The 15,104-nt window shown below is 43.4% G+C and overlaps 1 pseudogene; it reads right to left on the reverse strand.

The window, feature by feature from the left end:
* Positions 1 to 1,824: 1,824 nt before the first annotated feature.
* Positions 1,825 to 2,378, reverse strand: LOC114041808 (annotated as a pseudogene).
* Between the last annotated feature and the right edge of the window lie 12,726 nt (positions 2,379 to 15,104).

The raw sequence follows: 15,104 nt of genomic DNA on the forward strand, positions 1-15,104 counted from the left end.
AAAAGCCCCAGATTGATGGAGGGTTGAGAGCCATAATCCATTGAGAAGAAGACAGAAGAGAATTTGTGGGTTGGGGTTTCCCAGGTCTTTGAAGGCTGAGAAGACCTGAGTGAGAGTTATCATTGGTAAGACAGCTGGTGGGTGAAATTGATGAAGCTTAGCCAGGTGACCGTCGCTGAGCTTCTAAAGACTGACTTGCTCACACATCCTTTTCTCTCTTCGGCAGTTGTGGAAACTGAGAAAGGAGTGTCGACTCATATTCGAGGAGGTATTATAATGTAGTGGAAGGTGTCCTAGATTGAAAATGGGGAGACTTGGGGTTCTAATCTCATCTCTGCAGAACACTGAATCTCTGTATAGCTTTAGGCAAGTTAATTCTCTCTGTCTCAGTTTCCTCCTTTGTAAAATAAGGAAGTTGAACTTAGATAAATACCTGAGGACCCTTCCAGCACTGACATTCCTAGATTCTAACTTGTTCAACATTTGACCATACCTTCTTTTTCCCTAACTTTTCAGGGAGTAGTCAGTCCACTTTGTTCCATGCCTTCTTTCTTCAGGAACAGCCAGATAAGTTTTACGATCTTTTACAAAACAGCAAGATTTGACTCATGCTTCCAACTGAAGCCTGAACCCTTCTTATCCTCATAGAGATGCAGCTGCTTTCACTCTGTCTAGTGTCTAGAAGGAAGGAAGGGATAATCCCCCCAATCTGGACATTGGTGAGACTCAAGACCAATACTGTGTTCAGATTGCGCCCATGTTTTAGAAGGGATATTGGACAAACTGGAACATGTCCTGAGGGGTCTGACTAGAACAGTGAGACCAAAGACATGTCAGATCGCAGTCAGTACAAGGAATTGGTCATCTTTTTCCTACAGAAGAGGAAACTTAAGGGGGATGTGATTGACATCTTCAAATATTCCATGGAAAAAGGAAGATGTGTCTGATTCTAAAGGGCCGAACTTGGAGCAATGGGAGAAAGTTCAAGAGCCAGATTTCAGTTCATGGATGAAATACTGAACTTAAAAGTGATAGCACCTACTATGTGCCAGGCACTGTGCTAAGCTCTGTCTAAATATGATCTCATTTTTTTTTCCAGTCCAAGAAGTATTTATTTATAAAAGTATTTTAGCTTAAAAGAAATAAAGAACAAACACTAGGTCATTTGGACCAAGAGGATGACAGTAAGGAATTTATTCCAAGTCTACTGTTCTATTCAGGTATTTTAGGAACATGTTATCCATCCATCTGTTTAGGGAAATGGATGCTAACCCATTTCAAGTTCAGAAATTTGACTAGGAGTAGAAAGGAAGATGCCTAAGTTCAGAGTTCATACCATAAGATATGCTTATATGCTTAAATACCAACTAGGGAGGTCTAACCAGAGAAGTGTGTGGCTCAAATCAGACTGACAGCATGGGACTTTCCATAGGCTCCTTCCTTTTAGTCCATGCTACAGACTGTTTCTAACATTTCCCGTTCCCAATCTGAGAATGATCCTTCTTGGTTCTGTTATTTGTTCACATTTCTGGTTCTGCCCATGAGCTGAATTATTGCTACGTAGTAACTACAGCAGGGCAGCCCGGGATCCCCTTTCCCGGTTGGATCTTAAGCTGTCAGCTGACAATTGATTCAGATACCTAGCTGCTTGACCAGCACATGATTATAAGGTAAGAGGGCCCCTCAGTACAAGTCTGGATGATTCCAACTTTGTTTCTGAAGGTATTTTAGTTGGGAGAATATTGAGGAGTCCTATCCTAGGAAAATTTAAGAGAACATTCTTGTAGTTTGCCCTTAACGGAAGGAATGAACCCCCTTTTCTTCTCAGAGTGCTAGTAATTATTCCATTTGTTCAAGGGTGGCTGTGAGATCATCGCTTTGATTGTTAAACACTGCCCATTCTTCTAGAAAATGAAATCTTTCCTCCTTTTCCATCTTCACTTTCAGTGCCTACAACTTCTCCATCTGCTATATAGCAGTCTAGTTAAAAAGCTTCATTTCAACTTTCAGACTTTCCAAGAGCAAGTCTCTGATGCTTTAGTGTTTCTTACTGGCTTTCCAAGATCTGTTGGTTCCTATAACTGGGTCAATATTGCCACTGTCCAAAATTGCCTAGTAACTACCCTGAAATTTCTCCAGCAACTTCTTCAGCTCTCGTTGGTGCAGCTGCCCATTAACTTCCCCTAACAAATGGTTCTTGTCTTTGAGCTTTTCTCAGTTTTCTGTCAATTTAATGGTCTGTAGCTCTTTTTAATGTTCTTCTTAGAAACAGCAAGTTTCATAGTCTTCATCTGCCTCAGCTTGGTGTTTTTGTACAATTCATTCTCTGGGGCTGTTGAGTTCAAATTGTCGTGGAGTATTCTGACTCTTATAAGCATCCCAAGAATGTGTCTTCAGCATGCCCCGCTCCCAGCCAGGGGATGTACTCTTCATCCCACTCAGACGCAATCACTGAAACCCAGCATGATCTTATCCAATCCTCATGACCACCCTGGGAAGTAGATGCTATTATGGTCCCTATTTTACAGTTGAGGAAACTGAGGCAAACAGAGTAAGTAACTTACCCAGGGTCACACAGGTGGTGAGTGTCTAAGGCCAGATTTAACCCTAATAGTTAATATTTATGTAGTGCTTTACAATTATTATCTCATTTGATCCTTACAGCAACCCTGGGAGGCAGGTATTGTTATTTTTTACAGATGAAGAAACTGGGGCAAGTTAAGTGACTTGCCCCAGAATCATCCAGTTAATGTCTGATCCAAATTTGAACTCAGGTTTTCTGGACTCTAAGCCAGGGGTGGGAAACCTGCGGCCTTGAGGTCACGTGTGACCCTCTAGGTCCTCAAATGCAGCCCTTTGAGCCCAGGTTCTCCAGAACAAATCCTTTTATTAAGGGAGTTTGTTCTGTGAAGTTTGAATTCAGTCAAAGGGCTGCACTTGAGGACCTGGAGGGTCACATGTGGCCTGGAGGCTACATGTTTCCCACCCTTGCTCTAGGCCCTGCGATTTATCCATTGTGCCACCTAGCTGCCTAATACCAGAACTGGCCAGCTACACGAGGTGGGACATACTCTGTTATTGCAAGCTTTCAAGCAGAGGCCTGGGGACTAATTTTCGGGGACATTGGAGAGAGGATTACTAGGCCAAATAGAGGACTAAACCCTCAGGTACATATCAGCTCTGAAATTCTGTATTAGAACTCTGACCTTGGGAATGAGATTGGACTAGATGCCTTCTAAGTCCCTTTCTAGTTTGGAGGCAGTTTTATGATTGTTACTCATGGGAACCTCTACGGGGTTATGTTCATCCATAGTTAGCTCTGACACGGACCAGCTACAGCACTGACTGTCTCCTAAATCTGAATGCTTTCATCATAAGCTTGCCTTGACTCACCAGCACAAATGTAAGTCAGTGAGCGCCAAAAGTCTAGAAGAATTCATTGGCCGATGCTTCTCAGGGCCAGGTACTTTGGTCACATCTAGAAGCCAGAAGTAGCATGAAGAAATATTCTTGTCTTCCAACATCTCCCCACTAATAGCCAGGAGTTTTTCAGGCCTGCTTTAGCTTCTCTGATGAGCTGCCTCATAGCCACTGGGGGGTTACCAAGGCTAGATGCTCCCTCCCTCTCCTCCCCAGATAGGTGCTCAGCTCTAGGAACAGAGAGCTTTGGTCCTTACCCAATCATCCCTTACCCTGGTCCACGGGGAACCCAATCTAGGGACCACATAAGGAATCTTGCTCAAAAAATGTCACCTCCTGTGTATATAATGTGTGATACTTTTCAAAACCTTTTCACATTCTATTTGATTTTCACAACACTAGTCTGGGTAAGTCAGCTGTTAAAGCCCACGTTTTAGATAAGGAAACAGGTGTGGAAGGGAAAAGTAACTTGTTTCTGGTTATATGGTGATAGTGACAGAACCTGGGAATAGAACCTCTATTTTCTCAGTTCCTAGGTTTACCCCTGGTGATCTTGGGTTCTTGAAACTCTGGCCTGCAGCCATATAGTTGACATCTCACCCTACACCTTACCCCTTCCTTTTCTGCACCCTTCTAGCTTTTCCACGATGCATTGGGGTCGGCAGGAGGGAAGTTCCAGATGTTAGCAATTGAGAGCAGCTAGGTGGCTCAGTGGATAGAGCACCAGTCCTGAAGTCAAGAGGACCTGAGTTCAAATGCGGTCTCAGACCAAACACTTTAACACTTACTAGCTGTGTGACCCTGGGCAAGTCACTTAACCCCAATTGCCTTAAAAAAACATGTTAGCAATTGCTCCCTCAGAGGTTGCAGGTAGGACTTTGAGACAGGACTTCTTTTTCTGGAGATGTACTGGTTGTTTGCTCCGTTTGGTAACCAGGCCCTTGGGGGTCCGTGGTCATGTCCCCACCTCCTTTGATGTCCAGGCTCTGGCTCTGCTTTCTCCCTCCCCTGACACTGTCTGCTACCCAGCCTCGGTGACCAAGACTGGCAACTCTGTGTGTGTGTGTGTGTGTGTGTGTGTGCGCGCGCGTGTGTGTGTGCGTGTGTATGTGTGTGCGTGCGTGCATATGTTACCAAATTTGTATTCTATTTGGTGCTTTCTGATTTGTAAAAGCTGTTGACTTGTTTTATCTCTTGAGCCTCACAACAGAGTAAGCTACACAACTCTGTTTTACACATAACCTATTTGAGATTCAGGTTAAGTGATTTGCCCCAGTTTGCAGAGCAAAGATGCAAACTGTCCTCACTCCTAAGTCCATTGCTTGTTGTATTCTGTCCACATCATTTGAGAATTGGAAGAGACCTCTGTCCTTTTAGTCCAACCAACCCATCCATGAAAATCATGCCACCCTACCACTCCTGACATGTGGTTGGTAAGCATCCTCTCCAAGATTTCTAAGTTAGGGGAACCCACCACCTCCTCTGGCAGCCCTGTCCACTTGGTGGTAGCTCTGGTTGTTAGGTTTTCCTGACATCCATCCAGCCTAAACTGAATTCTTTGTAGATTCTGCCTGTTATTCTTGGTTTGGCCCTTTGTGGCCAAGTGGGTTCTGGTAACTTGAAGGATTCCTTCTAGTGGGTTTTAGGGAAGGGGTCCTTATCATCCTCATGATTCCACAGCCTCTTGTAGAATGCTAGGATTATTGGCAGAGAGGTTCTGGCTCCAAGCAAATATTCTCTATTGAGGAAGGCCCAACCAATTAGAGATTCTTGGGCACTAGAAAAATCCCTTTCATGAGGGTTTCCTGGTGAAGGCCAGGAAAATCATGGTTACCCTCCTATAATGGTCAGTAAGACCCTGAGAGCCATTAAACTAAGCTGGAAGGGACCTTGCTTCAATTCTTACAGAAGAACTAAGGCCAGAGAGAAAAAGCAGCTTACCCGGGTCACATCTAGTAAGTGGTAGACCTTAAGAGCCTCAGACCCCAAGTCTAGCATTTTTTCACCATAGCGTGCTGCTGCTTCTAGGAAATGTCAGCTAGGATTGGAGGCATGGAAGTTTGGGAATCAGCTTCAACCTAGCTCTCCTGAGTCAGTGCTACCAACAGTCATCCAGTTGCCTTTGACTGGCATGAAGATTGCTTGAGGGAACATGTTGAGTCTGGAGAAGACTGGGATTGCAGGAATGGGGAAACCTAGTAACTCAGGTTCAGTATCAGAAAAGCAGGTGAGGAGCACTGGGCAGAATAGTTTGGCATTTGATTAAGGATTGGTTAGGATCAGGCAATTAGGGCAGAGTGGTTAGAGATGTTTGATTTTTTAATTAAGACTTTTAAAAAATATAGCAGAGTGCAGATTTAGCACTAATGGGGTGGGGCAGGGAAGCATATTCAGTCTCAGTATAAGGAAGACCTACTGTGTGCCCCACACAGGGTTAAACACTTGGATACCCCCCCCCAAAACCCAATAACAAAAACCAGTTCCCACTTTAAAAGAGCATATATATGTTGTGATGGAGACAACAGGTCAATGTCTAGGCACATATAAACATACAGTATGAATGAACGTAATCTGAAAGAGAAAGGCATTCTGCAGAAGGTAGGATTAGAGCTGAATGCTGAAGCTATACACAGGGACACAGGAGATGGTGCTCTATGGGGGCTAGCTACGTACAGAGGGGAATAATAATGAGAAGGCTGGAAAGATAGGAAGGTTATGAAGAGCTTTAAATGCCAAACGAAAGTTTATATTTGATTCATTGGATCAAATGGTTGGGGGCAGGCGGGGGCGAGGTAGAAGACATGATCAGACTTACACCTTAGAAAAATCAACTAGTTGTGGTTGTGCCCCTCATCTATAGTAACTGCCACTACCCACGGGGCTGAGGCTAGTGGATTGCTTGAGCTTGGGGATTCTGAGCTGTAGTGAGTGAAGCTTGTTAATTGGCTGCTGACCCCAAGTCCGGCACTGACTGATATAATGAGCCCCCAGGGAGCGAAGGGTAACCAAGCTGTCTAAAGAGAGGTGAGCCATTCCAACTCTGAAATGTAGTAAGTCAAAGCTCCCGCAGTGATCAGCAGTGCGATTGGGCCCATGGGTAGACACTTGATGAGATAGGGAGGACCAGTCTCAAAGAAAATCACCCTGCCAAGTAAGTGGAGGAGAAATTTGAGTCGGGGAGACCAGTTAGAAGGCTATTGCCATAGTCCAGTCAAGAGATGCTAGGGGCCCAAACTGGGCTAACAGCCAGACTTTCCACAGTGCCTCATCCCTAGGGGACGATAGAGGGAGATGATAGAATCCTTATGTAGTGGGGGAGTGATGGAGGATCTGAGATTCTGGGATTCTACTCCGGGGCCCTGGCAAGCAGTGCCTCTAGGTGGCACCAGGTGGCTGTAGGTGCCCTCTATAGCACCATGTGGTACTGGCGACTGAGAGGAGAGTCACCTGGTCAGAGTTGGAAGAGAACTCTGAGTTCCTTCTACCTGACCAAGAATTCTTATATAGCACATCCAGGGAGTGGGCTTCTGGCCTCCTTTTGAATACCTCTAGTGAAGAGAAATCCCCGCCCTCTGGAGGCATCCCATTCCACTTGGAGAAATAGAGTTAAGAAGTTTCTCCTTTTAAAAGCCAAAGCTTGTCTCTTTGTCATTGCCATCTACAATTCATACTTCTTTCTAGAACCAAATAGGACACATTTAATCCTTTTCATGTCACAGCCTCCTAGATAATTGAAGATGGTTACCATGTGTCTTCTTTCTCACCTTCTCCCCCCAGGTCTACTCTTCAGACTCAAAATTCCCAGATCTTTGCATCAGTGCTTATCTGGCATAGTATTAAGGCTCCTCACCATACTTGGCGCTTTTCAGCTTGTCCACATCCTTAAAGTGTGCCATCCAGGGCTAACCCCATTGCTCCAGATGTATTCTGGTCAGGGCAGGGCTGCTGTGCTATGTCCCACTTTCTGGACAGTAGGTTTCTCTCAGCTTAGCTTAACACTGCCCTTCTTTAGGATGCCATCTCACTCTTAATTCCTGTTGTGCTTTCAGCCCACTGAAGCCCCCAGATCTTTTTTTAACCCAAACTCATTTAATCAAGCCTACCCCTCTCCCCCTTATCCTTGTGAAGTTGATTCACCTTGAGGCCATGTGAAATTTGGCACATTTTTTAGCCCTTTGGAATTTTTGTAATCCACTATATTAGCTATCTCTCCTAACTCTGAGTCATCTGAAACTGACAAACGTGCTGCCCTCTGCTTTCATCCAAGTCGTTGATAAAAGTGTTAAAATCACACAAAGGCAGATCCCTGGAAAACTACTCAAGAATCTCCAATTTAACAACCCAGTGGTGACTGACTACGCTGGCTCTAGAGATCTTCATCAGTTCTGAATTGACCTAATCATATCATCATCCGGTCCCCACATCTCTTCATCTTGTCCACAAGGATGTGCAAGATGTTTTGCTGATGGTATCTATGATATTTCCCTGACCTGCAGGCTAAGTGTCCCTATTGAAAGAAGTCAGGGCTTGGGAGGGAGGGGAGGAAAGAGAGGTCTAGAGAATGCTGACTTGTGGAGATTGTTGCTTCTCTTTCTGGAAGGGTGACTGGCCATCCCGATACATTCAGAAGCCAAAATCATTCCCACTGTCCTGTGAACTATAGCCTCTCTTCCCTTTTTAGAAAATCTGGACATTTTCTGTCCCTTCTGTTTCTCATCCAGTTTCTCATCCATCATGTTACCAGAATTATGGACAGTGAGTAGCCCACCATGGAGTAATTCTTTAAGTAACCTGGAGTATGGCCCACCAGGCAAGTGAATCAACCAAAAGTTATTGCAGGCAGCTGGGTACCTTCCTGGGCTCTAAGAAGGGGGAGGATGAATTCATTTATTTTTGGTCTGTTCTTGAAAGTTTATTCTTGCCAGAGGTAAAGAGAAGCAAAAGAGTTTCCATCACCTAGTAGCATTGTCCAGTCCACCCAAAGGAGCTGTTCTTTCTTTGATCTATTTGTTTTCTTTTTCTTTCAGTATCACTAAAAAGAGGCGTTTTTCCTATAGCATTTCATATCTGCTTCAGCTAATTCCAAGCTTTCTCACTCCTGCTGCTTTTCTTGGAGAATTGTACCATGAGCTGTCCTTGCTTCCACCTTTTACATAGGTCTTTAAACAATCTATTTTAGTCAGTGACCTGTTTCCTCATTGGAATCTTATGTTGGCATCCTCCTTAGGCAACCTTGTAGCCACCCTCCTCCCTCTCACCATATTAATGCCAAACTTATTTCAGCCACTGCATTCAGAAGTCTTCAGTTCAAGGGATCTGCCAGCCTTAGCCTCCTCATTGGTAGCTGGGATCATGCCTGGCCAGCAGAATTTCATTCTCTGAGAGCTTCTCATGCCTCAAGGTCTGAGGTCTCTAGTAGGATTTTATACTTGGGATCCTATCTGGTCTTTCTCTGAGCCTTTCAAAATCCATTCTACCCCAAAAGTTACGGTGCATGTCAGACAATGCCCAGTCTACCTGTCCTTGATCCTAATGGGACAATCATTCCCTGTCCCTCTAAGATTCCCAGTCTTAATTTTTGCTAGCTCAAAGGATATGGATGGAGAATATACTTTGGGGCAGGGGTCTGGGTTCCCCTTTCTGGAGAACTTGGAACTCCAGAAGGTGCTCACCAGGTAACACAGTGGATAGAGTACTGGACTTAGAGTGAGGAAGACTAGAATTTAAGTCCTGCCTCAGACACTTGTTTAAAAAACAACAACAACAAAAAAAGCAAGTCAATTAATCCTCTCAGCCTCAGCTTCCTCATCTATAAAATGGGGATAATAATAGCATCTAAATGAGATGATATATGCAAGCCTTAATGGACTATGTGTGTTAGATGTTATTATCCCAAACACTAAAAGATTGAGGAAAGTCAGGGGTCCTGTAGTCGTGGGAGGGTACTCTCCTCCTCTCCTTCCCCTCTTTCCCCAAATGGAAGAGGGATTAAATTTGTCTTGTTTGATTCTAGAGGGGAGAGGGTGGCAGTCACAAAGTCAGTTAAGAAAGGGATTCTAGGGGGCAGCTAGGTGGCGCAGTCAATAGAGCACTGGCCTTGGAGTCAGGAGGACCTGAGTTCAAATGTGGCCTGAGACACTTGACACTTACTAGCTGTGTGACCCTGGGCAAGTCACTTAACCCCACTGTCTTGCCCCTCCCACCCACAAAAAAAGACTCCAGAGCTGCCTTTAGGTGGATGCTATTTGCTTACCATGCTACATCTTCCTTCCTTGCTTAGGATAGATGACCAACATTTTTATGACTGATTTAGTACTCTGATGTAGAAGGAATTGTTCACATCCAGGCTAGTGAAAGTTCAGGAATTACAGTCCAGTACAAAAAAAGCAAGAGACTTAGGAGTCCAAAGCCCTGGCTTTGTGACCCTGGGTAGGTCTCTCTCTCTGAACCTCAGTTTCCCTCTCTGTACAAGGAGGGAGTTGAATTTAGAGGTCTCTGAGATCCTTCCCAGCTCTGCCATTGTTGTCCTCCATATATCCACCTACATATCCTCTTGCTTTAAATAAGCAATTTATAGTGCATTTATGTAGTACCTACTGTGTGCCAGGCCTGTGCTAACCTCCTCTTTGGTTATCCCTAGATATGTAATACAGTTGCTCCCAGCAAACCTTCACATTCTCAAAGGTAGAACCTATTTTCCCTCAACCTTTTCTGGGCTGAACAATCAATCTCATTTTATTTATTTCTTATCAGGAGCTATTCCCCGCCCCCCTCATAATAATTTTGGTTAGTTCTCTGCATTTTCTGATTTTTCACAGATCTTTTTTTTATACTCTACTATCCAAATATGGATCTGAGGTGGAGCCATCTATTTTAAAAGGCTTGATATAACAGAATAATAGGACTTTACATAGTGCTTTAAGGTTTACAAAGAGCTTCACGTACATTATCTCATTAGAGTTTTATGACAACTCTGGGAGGTAGATGCTGCTATTACTGCCCATTGTACAGATGAGGAATCTGAGGCTGAGCGTTTAAGTGACTTGCCTAGAGTCACACAGCTAAGTAAGTGAAGCAGAATTTTATTTCATGTTTTCCTGACTCCAAGTCCAATGTTCTAGCCATGTTTTTGTCTCGGTTACTATAGATTTTATCCCCATTTTGAGAAAAGAGGTAAAGTGAGTTGGTTGAACAACTAACTACAAAGTGAGAAATGTGAGATTTGTACCCAGGGCTTTCTAATGCCCAAGTTCAGCACCTTATCTGCTACCTGCAGCTATCCTCTTTTTATAAATGAGGAAACTGAGGCTGAGATGAGGAGTGACTTGCCCAGGGTCATGCAGCTCATTCAGCAGCTCCAAGACTAACCCAGTACCTCTGACAGGTCCCTGTTCACTGTTACCACCTTGCCCCCACACTAATAGGCCGGTGCTATGCTTTCATTACTAGAGGTAGAAATAAAAGAAGCAGCAGAGGGATGTGTTCCAGGATAAAGATGACTCTCATGTAAGATTGGCTTTAGCTCTTCAGCCTTCTTCACTATCCAAGGGGTTCTTCCATCCCAGGTCAATTTTCTCCCCTTGCCTCAGCTCACAATGGAACCTTGAGCCGAAGGACTTAGAGGTCCATCAGGACAAGATGTCTTTCCTCAATGCCTGGCATTTTTTGAATTAACTTAATTAACTGGGAAACCTTCTATCTCCTTATTCCCTATGGCAGAACATTTGAGCCCTAGGAATTCAGCCTTCAAAAAGCCTGTGATTGAGGGGGCATGAGAACCTTTCAGTAGTCAATATCAAAGAAAGTTTTCTGACTGGTGAGACCACTTGTACATGATTCTGGGTACTCAAATTCAGTCCATTTCCCAATCTGGTTTTCATAGCTAACACCCTTATCTGCATTGGGCTGCCTAGAATTAGGAATCAATCAATTAATCAATAAACATTTATTAAGCATCTTCCATGTGCCAGACACTGTGCTAAGTGCTGGGGATACAAAAAAGAGGCAAAAGACAGTCCCTGCCCTCAACGAGCTTACAATCTAATGGAAATGAGTCTTTTTTTTTTTTTTTTTTTTTTTTGTGCTTGAGTACCAAATGCCAGACAGACCTGCTGTTTCAAGAGAATGGTTCCTACTAGGCTCTTGCCACATCCTGCCATTCTCTCCCTGGGAAGGGCCTTGGCTTCTTGGTGATTCAGGCCACAGGTACCCAAGTATGTGCCCTAGTCTTAATATGAGGTGTTTCCTTTTGGACAGAGTAGAGAAAAAAATTCCCTTGGCCTCTCCCTTGAAGAGAGGAAGACAGAGTTTGAATTCAGAACTGAGGTAATATGTGGCCTAGACGCAAAATCCTCCCTCCCTGCTAGGAGAGTGATGTGATAGGATTGTGGGCCTGGGTAGAGGTAGCTGAAAAGTGGTAAGGAGGTAGAGATGGAGGTGTGGGGGAGTGGGGACCTCACTCCAACCTTGTTCTTACTCATATCCATTCCTGTTAAAAACACTAGGAAACATAGGGCTAAATGGACCTTTCCTTGATATAAGTTATCTGTCTGAAACCAAGAGCCACCATTACATGTAATGGGGATAAACTGGAAGCCTTTCCAATAAGATTAGGGGTAAAGCAAGGATGTCCACTATCATCCTTTACTATTTGATATAGTGCCAGAAATGCTTACAATAGCAATGAAACGATATAAAGAAATTAAGGGAATAACGTTAGGTAAAAAGGAAACAAAATTATTGGTTGGGTTCTCCTGCTCTCCAGTTCCCTTCATTTGGACAGGCAAGACCTTCCAAAGGAATGTAAGACCTCCCAAAGGAATGTAAGTTATTTGAGAAAAGATTATGTTTTGGTTTTTGCTTTGTATCCCCTGTACTGAGCTTCCATTTGCACACAGTCAGTGCTTAATAAGTGTTTGTTGGAATTGAATTGAATAAAACCCTGGAGTTTTACCCAGATATGAGAAGTAAGCAGTCTATTGAATAAAAAAGAGCCCCAGACTGGAAACTGAGTCTGCACTAGCTCACCTCTGTGGGTCTTAGTTTCTTCCACTATAAAATGAGAGGGCCAGACAACAGGACCTCTTGTTCTGACATTCTTTTTCCTATCTGTCCCTCCCAAGTTTTAGTAACATCATAGTAGAGTAGTAGAAAAAGCCATGAATTTATAATAGCCACCCATGTAGCTTTCATTAGTGCTTTAGAAAGCTCACAACAACCAGGTGAGGCTGGTTGTGTTGGTATTATTTCATACACACATTCCTTAATGTAGGAAGAAATTGAGGCATTGCAAAGAGAAAATGGCATGCTGAAGGTTACAACAAGTAAGTGATGGAAACAGGACCAGGACCCAATTCTAACTCTTGAGTTGCCTGTTTTTAGGAAATAAGACCCACCTCTTAGTTATGGTACTGAATCTACCACTACCTACACTAAATGTGTGACTCCTTAGGTAAGCCCCTTCCCTGCTCTGAGTCCTCAGCTTACATATCTGTACAACACAAGTAATAATCCATGTCCTGTCTTCCTCATCAGGGTGATTCAAGCCTATGAGAATGGAAGGGATAACCGCTTTGCTAAGCTCACAAATAGAAGGTCATTCTTACTTATCTGAAGACTTGACAATGGCAAACTCCCTTTGAGATGTTTTGTAGGGAGGAGTACTTCTTGTCTTTGAATGGCACCAGTCTACAAAGTGAAGAGCATTTAGTGTAGTTAAGGACCTTTCTTGCTCTGACATTCTTTTTCCTATCTGTCCCTTCCAAGTTTCAGTAACATTATGGTAGAGAAGTAGAGGAAGTTCAGAGGAAAAAGCATAAGCATTTTCCCAGGGAGGGATATATAGTCACTATGTGTCTAGCCTTAGGGCCAACCTATTTTCTCACCTGGGTCCAGCCTTCCCCTGGGGCCTGTCATGGTGGAGAGGACACTAGGAGCTACCCAGTTCTCAGACGCACTTTGTGTCAAGTCCAGCCAGAGGTATGTTAAAGCTATTTCTAACTAGCTCTCAAGACCTGATTGTTAAATTTTTATTGTGAATATTTATTTACACCTTAGAAACTGGCAAATGCTATAGATCAGCACTTGATTTATTGTTTTGTTGACTGTCTAGACTTAAGAAAGTGATGGAGAAAATGTTAATAATGCAGACTAAACTTAAGTGTGGCCTGCATACCTTTTTCTTTTTCTCCAGAAATCCTGGTTGTTAAAACTTTACCAGCATACCATTGCCCTATTCCAGGTCTAGCCTGGCCCCTGGCCATCTAGAAATGAAAGAGGCTGGGCTTATTTTTTGGCAGATACCTGGTAAGGTAGAGAGGAAAGTACTATTTTAAATTCCCCAAGGGAGTTCCCTCTTTCAAAGATCTTTTTATGGGGGCAGCTAGGTGGCACAGTGAATAGAGCTCTGGCCTTGGAGTCAGGAGGACCTGAGTTCAAATCCAGCTTCAGACACTTAACATTTACTAGCTGTGTGACCCTGAGCAAGTCACTTAACCCCAATCGCCTCACCAAAAAAAGCAAAAAAAAAAAAAATCTTTTTATAAAGCTTTATGTCCTAATTATCATTTATGAATCTGGATTTTCATGTAATGGGCTTGCCCATATTACTGTCTTTTCCTTAGAATGTACGACATAGAACATCAGAGCTGGAGGGGATCTTAGAACCTAGGTCAGGACGGGAGTTTACAAACACATGGGATGTTCATAGAAGATCAGAGTCAGACAGGACCAGAAAACAAAAGATATGGAATATCTGAACCGGAAAGCCAGTGGACAAAGAAGGTCAGAGTTGGAAGGTCTTTTAGAACAGAGAACATAGAGTGTTAATGGCTCATAGAACAAAGAATGCTAAAAACCACTGAGTCCAACATCTCTCACTATACAGATGGGGAAACTGAGGCCCACAGTGGGGAAGGTCACAGCTCCATTTGTGAGTTAAAGGCAAAGCTGGGCTTCCCACCCAATGATGTTACCATACTGCTTACTCTGAAGCTCAGAACTCCCTTGGGGTTATATAGCAGATATCTCCTCTGGATCCTGAGCCCTACCCTCTTCTCTTCCAAGGAAAGTGGGGACCCAATGCCACTGGGTTACACCCCAGTGCTCAGGGGAAAACAGTGAGCTTGAAGTCATGAGATTGGGGTTTATTTAAGTACTGACTCAGCCATTGATTAGTTGTATGAGCCTAAGCAGTTCACTTCCCTTTTTCTGGCCTCAGTTTTGTCCTCTGTAAAATGGGAGTAAGTTTACTTGCACTCCCTATTTCATAGGTCTGTTGTGAGGAAAATATTTTGTAAGCCTTAAGGCATTGTAGAAATGCAGGTTAATACAGCTGCACTGATCCTTGATTTTTGTGTTCCAAGTATTTGTACAACAAATATGTGGTCTTTTCAGAGGCCTGGAACTAGTGGTGAGTACCCCTTCTCTGGGGGCTGAGCATCCCAGAAACTTCAGGGCCTCTATGTTCTCCAGTTGCTGACTTGGGGACTCTCCAGAAGGTTCCAGGCCTTTTTTCCAGGTCTTCCGAAGGAAAGCATCTTCCTTTCCCTTGCTTGTCTTTTAAAAAATAATAAATAGAGGAAAAAATATATACATACATACATATATATATATATATGTATCTATATATATATGTATATGTATATATATATATATATATATATATATATATATATATACACGGT

The sequence above is a fragment of the Vombatus ursinus genome, unplaced genomic scaffold, assembly GCF_900497805.2.
Source record: "Vombatus ursinus unplaced genomic scaffold, bare-nosed wombat genome assembly UNPS02000546.1, whole genome shotgun sequence".
Taxonomy (NCBI): domain Eukaryota; kingdom Metazoa; phylum Chordata; class Mammalia; order Diprotodontia; family Vombatidae; genus Vombatus; species Vombatus ursinus.